This window comes from Cervus elaphus, chromosome 23 (assembly GCF_910594005.1).
Source record: "Cervus elaphus chromosome 23, mCerEla1.1, whole genome shotgun sequence".
NCBI classification, from domain to species: Eukaryota; Metazoa; Chordata; class Mammalia; order Artiodactyla; family Cervidae; genus Cervus; species Cervus elaphus.
Window position 1 is genome coordinate 16,560,804 of NC_057837.1, and position 8,239 is coordinate 16,569,042.

At 45.3% G+C, this 8,239-nt stretch overlaps 1 non-coding gene across 1 annotated transcript; it reads right to left on the reverse strand.

Annotated features, from left to right (window-relative positions):
* Positions 1-250: 250 nt before the first annotated feature.
* On the reverse strand, positions 251-323 carry TRNAK-CUU. Its single transcript has one exon. It is a non-coding gene; the product is annotated as a tRNA-Lys (tRNA).
* Positions 324-8,239: the final 7,916 nt, after the last annotated feature.

Here is an 8,239-nt window from a genome sequence, read left to right on the forward strand (position 1 = left end):
CAGTAAGAAGACTTCTTTAAAAACTAAAAATAGAACTACCATATGTAGTAGTGTTAGTCACTCAGTCACATCTGACTCTTTGCAACACCATGGACTGTAGCCCACCAGGCTCCTCTGTCCATGGAATTCTTCGGGCAAGAATACTGGAGTGGGTTGCCGTTTCTTCTTTCAGGGGTTCTTCCAGACCCAGGGATTGAACTTGGGTTGCCTGCATTTCAGGCAGATTCTTTACTATCTGAGCCACCAGGGAAGCCCAAAATGGGATTTGAACCCATGACCCTGAGATTAAGAGTCTCATGCTCTACTGACTGAGCTAGCCAGGCAGCTGCTAAGGTGAAATTCATTCAGTTGTGTCCAACTCTTTACGACCCCATGGACTATACAGCCCATGGAATTCTCCAGGCCAGAATACTAGAGTGGATAGCCTTTCCCTCCTCCAGGGGATCTTCCCAACCCAGGGATCGAACCCAGGTCTCCTGCATTGCAGGCAGATTCTTAACCAGTGGAACCACCAGAGAAGCCCTAGCAGATGACCATATGACCCAGCAATTTTACTCCTGGGTATATATCTGAAAAAAACAACAAAAAACAACAAAAGTAATTTTAAAAGACATGGACCCAATGTTCACAGCAACATTATTTACAATTGCCAAGGTACAGAAGTAATCTAAGTGTCCATCAACAAATGAGTGGTTAAAGAGTATGTCTGTGTTGTTGCTGTTTAATCACTAAGTTGTGTCTAACTCTTTGCAACCCCATAGACTGTAGCCCGCCAGGCTCCTCTGTCCATGGGCTTTCCCATGCAAAAATACTGGAGTGGGTTGTCATTTTCTTCTCCAAAAGAAGATGTGTATGTACATATACACAATGAATACTACTCGGCCTTTAAAAAAAAAAAAATGAAATTTTGCCATTTGCAGCAACATGGATGGCCTTAGAGGGCATTATGCTGAGTGAAATAAGCCAGATGGAGAAAGACTACCACCATATACTATCACTTATATGTGGAACCAAAAAAAAAAAAAAAACAACAAAACCAACCTAGTGAACATAACAAAAAAGAAGCAAACTCACAGATATAGACAACAAACTAGTAGTTATCACTGGGAAGGTGGGGAGCGGCAATATGAGGGTGAGAGAGTAGGACAGACAAACTACTGAGTGTAAGATAGACTCAAGGATGTATTCTACAACATGGGAAATATAGCTAATATGTTGTAATAAATGTAAATGGAAAGTAACTTTTAAAAATTGTATAGAAAATTAAAAAATGTTAAGGCAGTGGTAAGTAAGGACTCACTGTCTTATTTATAGACAGCTGTCTGCTTGCTATGTCTTCACAAGGTGGAAGGGGTAAGGGAGTTCTCTGGGGTCTCTTTATAAAGACACTAATCCATTGTCCTAATCACCTCCCAGAGGCTACACCATCACCCTGAAGGTCAAGATTTCAACATGTAAAATGCAGAGGGGAGGGGGAGGCACATTCAGTTCACAGGCCGGACCATGATTATTTTATTCATGGCTCTGTCCCCCCACCACCCAGCTGACTCCCACTGTTAGTAGTACTAACACCTGCCCATTCCCTCTTTAAGGGAGTGAAGGGATTCAGAACACTGTGTGGTGGTGGGGAGCACCCCTGTTCCTGCCCAGTTCTGGGGATGCATACGTGGGTCCTGGGCTTACAGGAAACTACAAATAAAAGAACTGTTGCTGTGAACTCTGTCAAACTGTGGGGCATGAGCAACACCACTTGGGCTCTTTAGAGAACATGGCAGGTGGATGAGGACCTATGGGATGGGCTTGAGTCTCAGGATTTCAGAGCTCACAGCAGCAGTATCACCTGCCAATGGAAAATGGCATAACACACCTTGACTTTTCTGCTTTCTTTCCAATCCAACCTCAAAATATCCTAACGTCAGCCATCTCAGAGCTTCAAAATGGTCTTTCTCTCTTTTTCTATATTAATGTTTTAGAGCCTCATGGATCAAGTTCATGAAATTTAAAGTGATTGGATTTTGTTATGATTAATATAATTTCTGAGATATTTTTGCAAGAGGAGCACTTTTCCATCCTGCTCCTCTATCCTTTTCTCAGCTTCTCAGCTTCTGGTTCATATTAACACCAATGGATCTACTCCTCAACCTTAAACGTGGCCAGCTCTTCCTGTTTACCACAGTTGCACCGCAGGCTGTTCCCATTACAACAGCTGCACTGGAGGCTGCAAGGATGGTTTCCGACCTCTGCCCTGAAAATGAAGAAAATTCAAGACACCATTTCCTCGATTCCCTCCACCCATACCTACCAACATTTACTCCCTGATCCTGAGCCTGCTGGCTCTTGAGTGACTAGCTATGACATCATACCTCAATGCCAATTAGTCTCTAAGTTGTTGACTATCAATATCTTTGGCCATTTTCATCTCCTCCTGAGTCAATAACATCTTTTGTTACCATAAGAAGCCAACTCAACCTCTCTACTGACTGATGCTTTCTCATGCAAGCCCTTCCAAATTCCCAGTAAAGAAAGCATGTCCCTCTTTCTTGACCAAGACTGAACTGAAGTTCCCAGGCATGGGGACAACCTCATGGACATGCTGTTCCAAGTAGGATGGTGCTGCTGCTTCGCACAGACAGAGCAGAGTTAAAAAAGAAGAAAGGGACAAGAGGAGGGAGTTTGGGAGCCTTGAGATGTGCATGGAAGGAATTTTCTAGACTGGGCCTTCTTGAATTATGGAGATATATGTCATATCTTCTGCCAGGATTATTTGATGATCCTTAACATGATTTTAGCACTATTTTAAGCAAAAGCTCCACACTGTATTTCAATAACTTATCACTTTGCATTCTTTTCCTCATAATGCATGTTGTTCTTATCACATCTGACACTTGCCCCAGCCTTATCCATGCTACATAGATGCACGAAATCTCTGGGTATCAGCAATAATGAAGAACAAGAACTGACAGGTGCTATGATATGCATGAACCTTGGAAACACCAGGCTAAGCAAAAGAAGCCAGTCACAAAAGATGAAATATTATATGGTGATTCTATTTATATGAAGTATCCAGAACAGGCAAATTCATAGAGACAGAAAGCAGAATACTGGTTGCCAGGGGCTGGGGGTGGGGGGTGTGGGGAGTGGTTGCTGATGAGTGCAGGGTTTCTCTGGGATGTGAGGGGTTTGCAGTTCTGTGACTATATGAAAAGCCACTGAATCGTACATTGTTTTTTAAGATTTTATTTTTCTATGTAGAGCATTTTTAGTCTGTATTGGATTTGTTACAGTATTGCTTCTGTTTTATGTTTTGGCATTTTGGGAGGCATGTGGGATCTTCGCTCCCCAACCAGGGATCGACCCTGCACCCCCTGCCCTGGAAGGCAAAGTTTTAACCACTGGATGACCAGGCAAGTCCCTGAATGATGCATTTTAAGTGGGAGAATGGTATGATACATGAGTTGTATCTCCATAAGGCTGTTACCAAAACACAGCTGACAATGAGGAGAAGGCAGGAAAAGGAAGAAGTCAACATAGAAGGAAATGAACTGTGAGGTTGGGAAAAATCAGAGGGGGATCAAGAGAGTTCCTAGGAGGAAGGAAAAAGTATGTTCTTACAAAAAATCAGAAAAGGGATTTCACCTAATACCTGAGAAGACTGCTGTGTCTAAAGTTGTGTTCTGGAAACTGCAGGAAGGCAAAAACAGAGAGAGAGAAAGAGAGAGAGAAGCCCAAATCCATGTGGCAAATGTGGGAAACAGACAGAGCGCAAGGCTGACAGCAGATAATATGCACCAAAGCGGAGAGTCAGGACATCAGAAAGCAGAGTGGAAAATACAGCCCAGGACAGAGAGACAGGAAAAGAATTTTGAGATAAAAATTAAGTCGAAAGAGACAGGAGAGCACACTTTCTTTCTCCTGGCCTCTGCAACACAGACCCTTCTCCCTCCGCCTTCTCTGCTCCCGCTCCTTGTCTTCCAGGCAGATTTCCTATCCCAGCTCTGTTCACAACAGGCTCAAGTGGGACCCTGCCCCTTCCCATCCGCCAAAGAAGTCCCTCCTGGAGGGCGCTGTGCCTTGCTCTGATGACAAGCCCAGGAAAGCAGGGGCCTCGGGAACACACATAGGGGCTGAGCAGGGTTATGGGGCTGGCACGAGCTCCCTCAAGCATCCAGCTACCAGGGAAGCCGTGTCCCTGGCCCTCACCAGGAGGCTGGATAGAGCCAAGCAGAAACTATCTTCACTGAGTAACCGGGAAAGTCCCCTGATGCCAGGCCAACTGGCAGCTTGTGAGAGCAGACAGTTCTGGAGTGGGTCAGTTGTACTTCCTCTCTCACCAAACATCTGGCCTGGGCACTAGACCATGAGGCAGGAAGTCCTGAGCACTTGTTTTTAGCTGTGACATGTGGTCGGGGGGCAAGTCCTTTCAACACAGAGCTCGTTTTCTATGCTGCATGCATGTAGCAGCTTTTTATTCTGAGTAGATCAGGGTGGCAGACAGTAACCTGGTCGCTGTTAGGGTTGCCATCTCACAATTCTAAAAGTTGAATGGGGAAACCAACCATCTCTTTGTCACATAGTGAATCACTGGGATAGGCCAAGATCAGAATGCATCAGGCACCAGATCTAGGTCTTATCAAACAGGCCCAGGTTAATTGTTGGGGTGACACTCTGTTGATGCCTTAAACTTAAAGCTATGAGAGCTATTATAATAGTCTGCTCATAGGCTTTTTAAAAAACATTACACCTGTTTTATTGTAAGAGAGTCAAAACTTAGAAAAGTTAAGTTGCCTAAACTAGAACAGACAAACAACAAAAACTCTTAGCTTTCTTGATTCCAAATCCTATGGGTGCATGCTACATCACTTCAGTCGTGTCTGACTCTTTGCGACCCCATGAACCCTCTGTCCATGGAATTCTCCAGGCAAGAATACTGGAGTGGGTTGCCATGCAGTCCTTCAGGGGATCTTCTTGACCCAGGGATCAAACCCACATCTCTTAATTCTCCTGCATTGGCAGGTGGGTTCTGCCACTAGCACCTCCTGGGCAACACAAGCCCTATCAGTTCAGTTCAGTTCAGTTCAGTTCAGTCGCTCAGTCGTGTCTACTCTTTGCAACCCCATGAATCGCAGCACGCCAGGCCTCCCTGTCCATCACCAACTCCTGGAGTTTACTCAAACCCATGCCCATCGAGTCAGTGATGCCATCCAGCCATCTCATCCTCTGCCATCCCCTTCTCCCCCTGCCCCCAATCCTTCCCAGCATCAGGGTCTTTTCCAACGAGTCAACTCTTCACATGAGGTGGCCAAAGTATTGGAGTTTCAGCTTCAGCATCAGTCCTTCCAATGAACACCCAGTACTTATCTCCTTCAGGATGGACTGGTTGGATCTCCTTGCAGTCCAAGGGACTCTCAAGAGTCTTCTCCAACACTATAGCTCAAAAGCATCAATTTTTCGGGACTCAGCTTTCTTCCTCCTCGAATTTATCTAGTCTTCAAATAATACGATAGACACACCCACATCCCTCCCCAACAAATGAGTCACAGTTAAAACTAGATTGTGTAAATTTTTTAAAATTCTTTAAATTGTAGAAGTTTATTATTTAAAAATGAAAAATCGGACATAAAGGAAGGTGTCCTGCCTGCCTAAGACAGTCTGGGGGTGGGGGGTGGGGGTGGAGATGGGGACATGCTCTTCGCCCTTCGTGGGGCTTTTTTCTGTATTTTGTAAATTTATTTATTTTTAATTGGAGTATAACCGCTTTACCATGTGGTGTTGGTTTCTGCCGCACAGTAAATGAATCATATATAAGTATAGTACATCTCCTCCCTCCTCAGCCTGCCCTTCCTGTTTTATTTGTTTTGGTACAACAAGTCTCCAAAGCAGAAGTACACCCACTCGAGGCCAAGAATGGGGTGACTTCACTCACATTTGTTCAGATTTGTGTACGGCAGCTCGTCTGGGGACTAAATGTGACTTGGCTTTTTGAATACGTTTTGTGTGTATGTGCTCAGTTGTGTCCGACTCTTTGCAACCCCACAGACTGTAGCCCGCCAGGCTCCTCTGTCCATGGGATACTCCAGGCAAAAATACTGGAGTGGGTTGCCTTTCCTTCTGCAGGGGATCTTCCTGACCCAGGGACTGAACCTGAATCTCCTACATTGGCAGTCGGATTCTTTACCACTGAGCCACCAGGGAAGCCCACGAATATGCTTCACATTTGAAATGTAAGACATAAAGTGAATACACTTCACTCTTCCAGAACCAGGCAATCAGAATGTCTGTCAAATCAGACATTCTATGTATGTCTATGCAATCATGTATATGCAAATTAGAAGTTTGAGTCCTGGGAAAAGTTTTAAAACATAATCACCACCATCTCACCCTTACTCCACCTCCTTTCCACCTAATTCATAAGTCCAAGAAAGCCCGAGATATACACAATTAAAGAAAAGACTTCCTGTAGTAGTCTACCACCAGGAAGCATTTGTGAAATACCTAAGTGCTTGTGGTTCTGGACGAAGCTCTGTGCAGAGGGAATTGCCTAGAACTGGTCTCTCTCTTGTTTTCAAGACCTCACCTTCTAGGGGAAGCAGAATTCACCTGGATAAACAGGTTCAGGACGAAATGACAGCAGGTGGGAACTTGAAAACACGCCAGTGGCTGGCCGCTGAAGCATTCAGCCACTCCGAGTCAGAGCATTTTCGGGGTGGGGAGTCAGGAGAAAGCATGCGGGGGTGAGTGGCTGTCCAGTTTCCCAGGGACCTCGGGTTCAATCGCAGACGCTGCCCATGTCTCTTGGAAGAAATCGGCAGAGCAGGCTTTTGGATGAGACTGCTGCCAGGAGGGAGGAAGTGGATAAACAGCTGGACTGGAGGAGGCGGGGGCAGAGGGCAAGCAGTGAGGGTGTGGCCAGCAGAGGTCAGCGAAGCAGAGAGAGAGGGACAGGTGAGGGGAACACAACAGAACAGCTGTCGCTGGCGGCCCCACCCATGCCTTTAAGTCCAAGGTGTTTCTGAAGCCTTCCACTGGGCTAAGGGACCTCAGGTAGATCCTAGGATGGTTGTGACGGGTGGGGGTGGGGAAGAGGAGGATCCCCGTGAGGTTAACACATGTGGATTGCAGTCAAGGAGTGAAGGGCACAAACAGGGAGTCCTGACAAGCAACAGGATCAAATGTATCAGGAGAATCTTTAAATCTGCTCTCAGGGATGAGCAGACCCCAGCAAAGCCCTTGGTATTTCTGTAGATGAGTGAAAACCACTCAGAATGGGATGAACAGGGGCCAGAACATCTCAGCTGACCCCTTGACTGTAGTTTACAATCAGGCCTTGTAAAAGGATAGGGGTGAGTATCAAACCCGACTTGGTGTCACGAAGCCCCCAGAGGAAAAGAGAATTTTGTCTTTAAAAGTCATCAGATTTGCTAGTTAATAACTGCAAGCTCTCCAAACCTTTTTAGACCTTTTAGTCACAGGTAGAAGCCTGGTCCCACCACCACAGTCCAGACCCCACACACAGATAATGCACCTGTGGAGAGGGGCTGGGTCCCAGATTGAAGCATCTCATTTCAACCCCTTCAAATAACACATGTCTTCCCATAATTATGAACGTATGTTAAAAGAAACATCTAAGGCATCTAAATGAGGGAACAAGAAGATGGAGAGCATATAGCCAATAAATGTGTTCAGTGGCCACTAATTCTCATGAAACACCAATTATGACAGTGAGATACTACATATTTGCAAAACAGAGTGGTAAAAATTCAAGATTGTCCATAGCTAAGGTAGAGAAATAGATTCTCTTCCATACACTGGCAGTCTACTGATAACACTTTAAGGGGTGGGAATTTGACAGAATCTATCTTTATGAAATGTCCATGCCTTTCAGCCAGCAATTCACTTCTGGATGTCTGTCCCAGTTTCCATCTGTTCTAGAGAGTTATTCAAGAGTATGCACAAAAGAAGCAATGAATGTTTATTACAGCAGTGTCTAAAATTTGGGGGGAAAAAAAGGAAATAATTTTAAAAGCTATCATGAGAATAGTGAAACAGATCACCAGCCCAGGTGGGATGCATGAGACAAGTGCTCCGGCCTGGTGCACTGGGAAGACCCAGAGGAATCGGGTGGAGAGGGAGGTGGGAGGGGGGATCGGGATGGGGAACACATGTAACTCCATGGCTGATTCATGTCAATGTATGACAAAACCCACTGCAATGTTGTGAAGTAATTAGCCTCCAACTAATA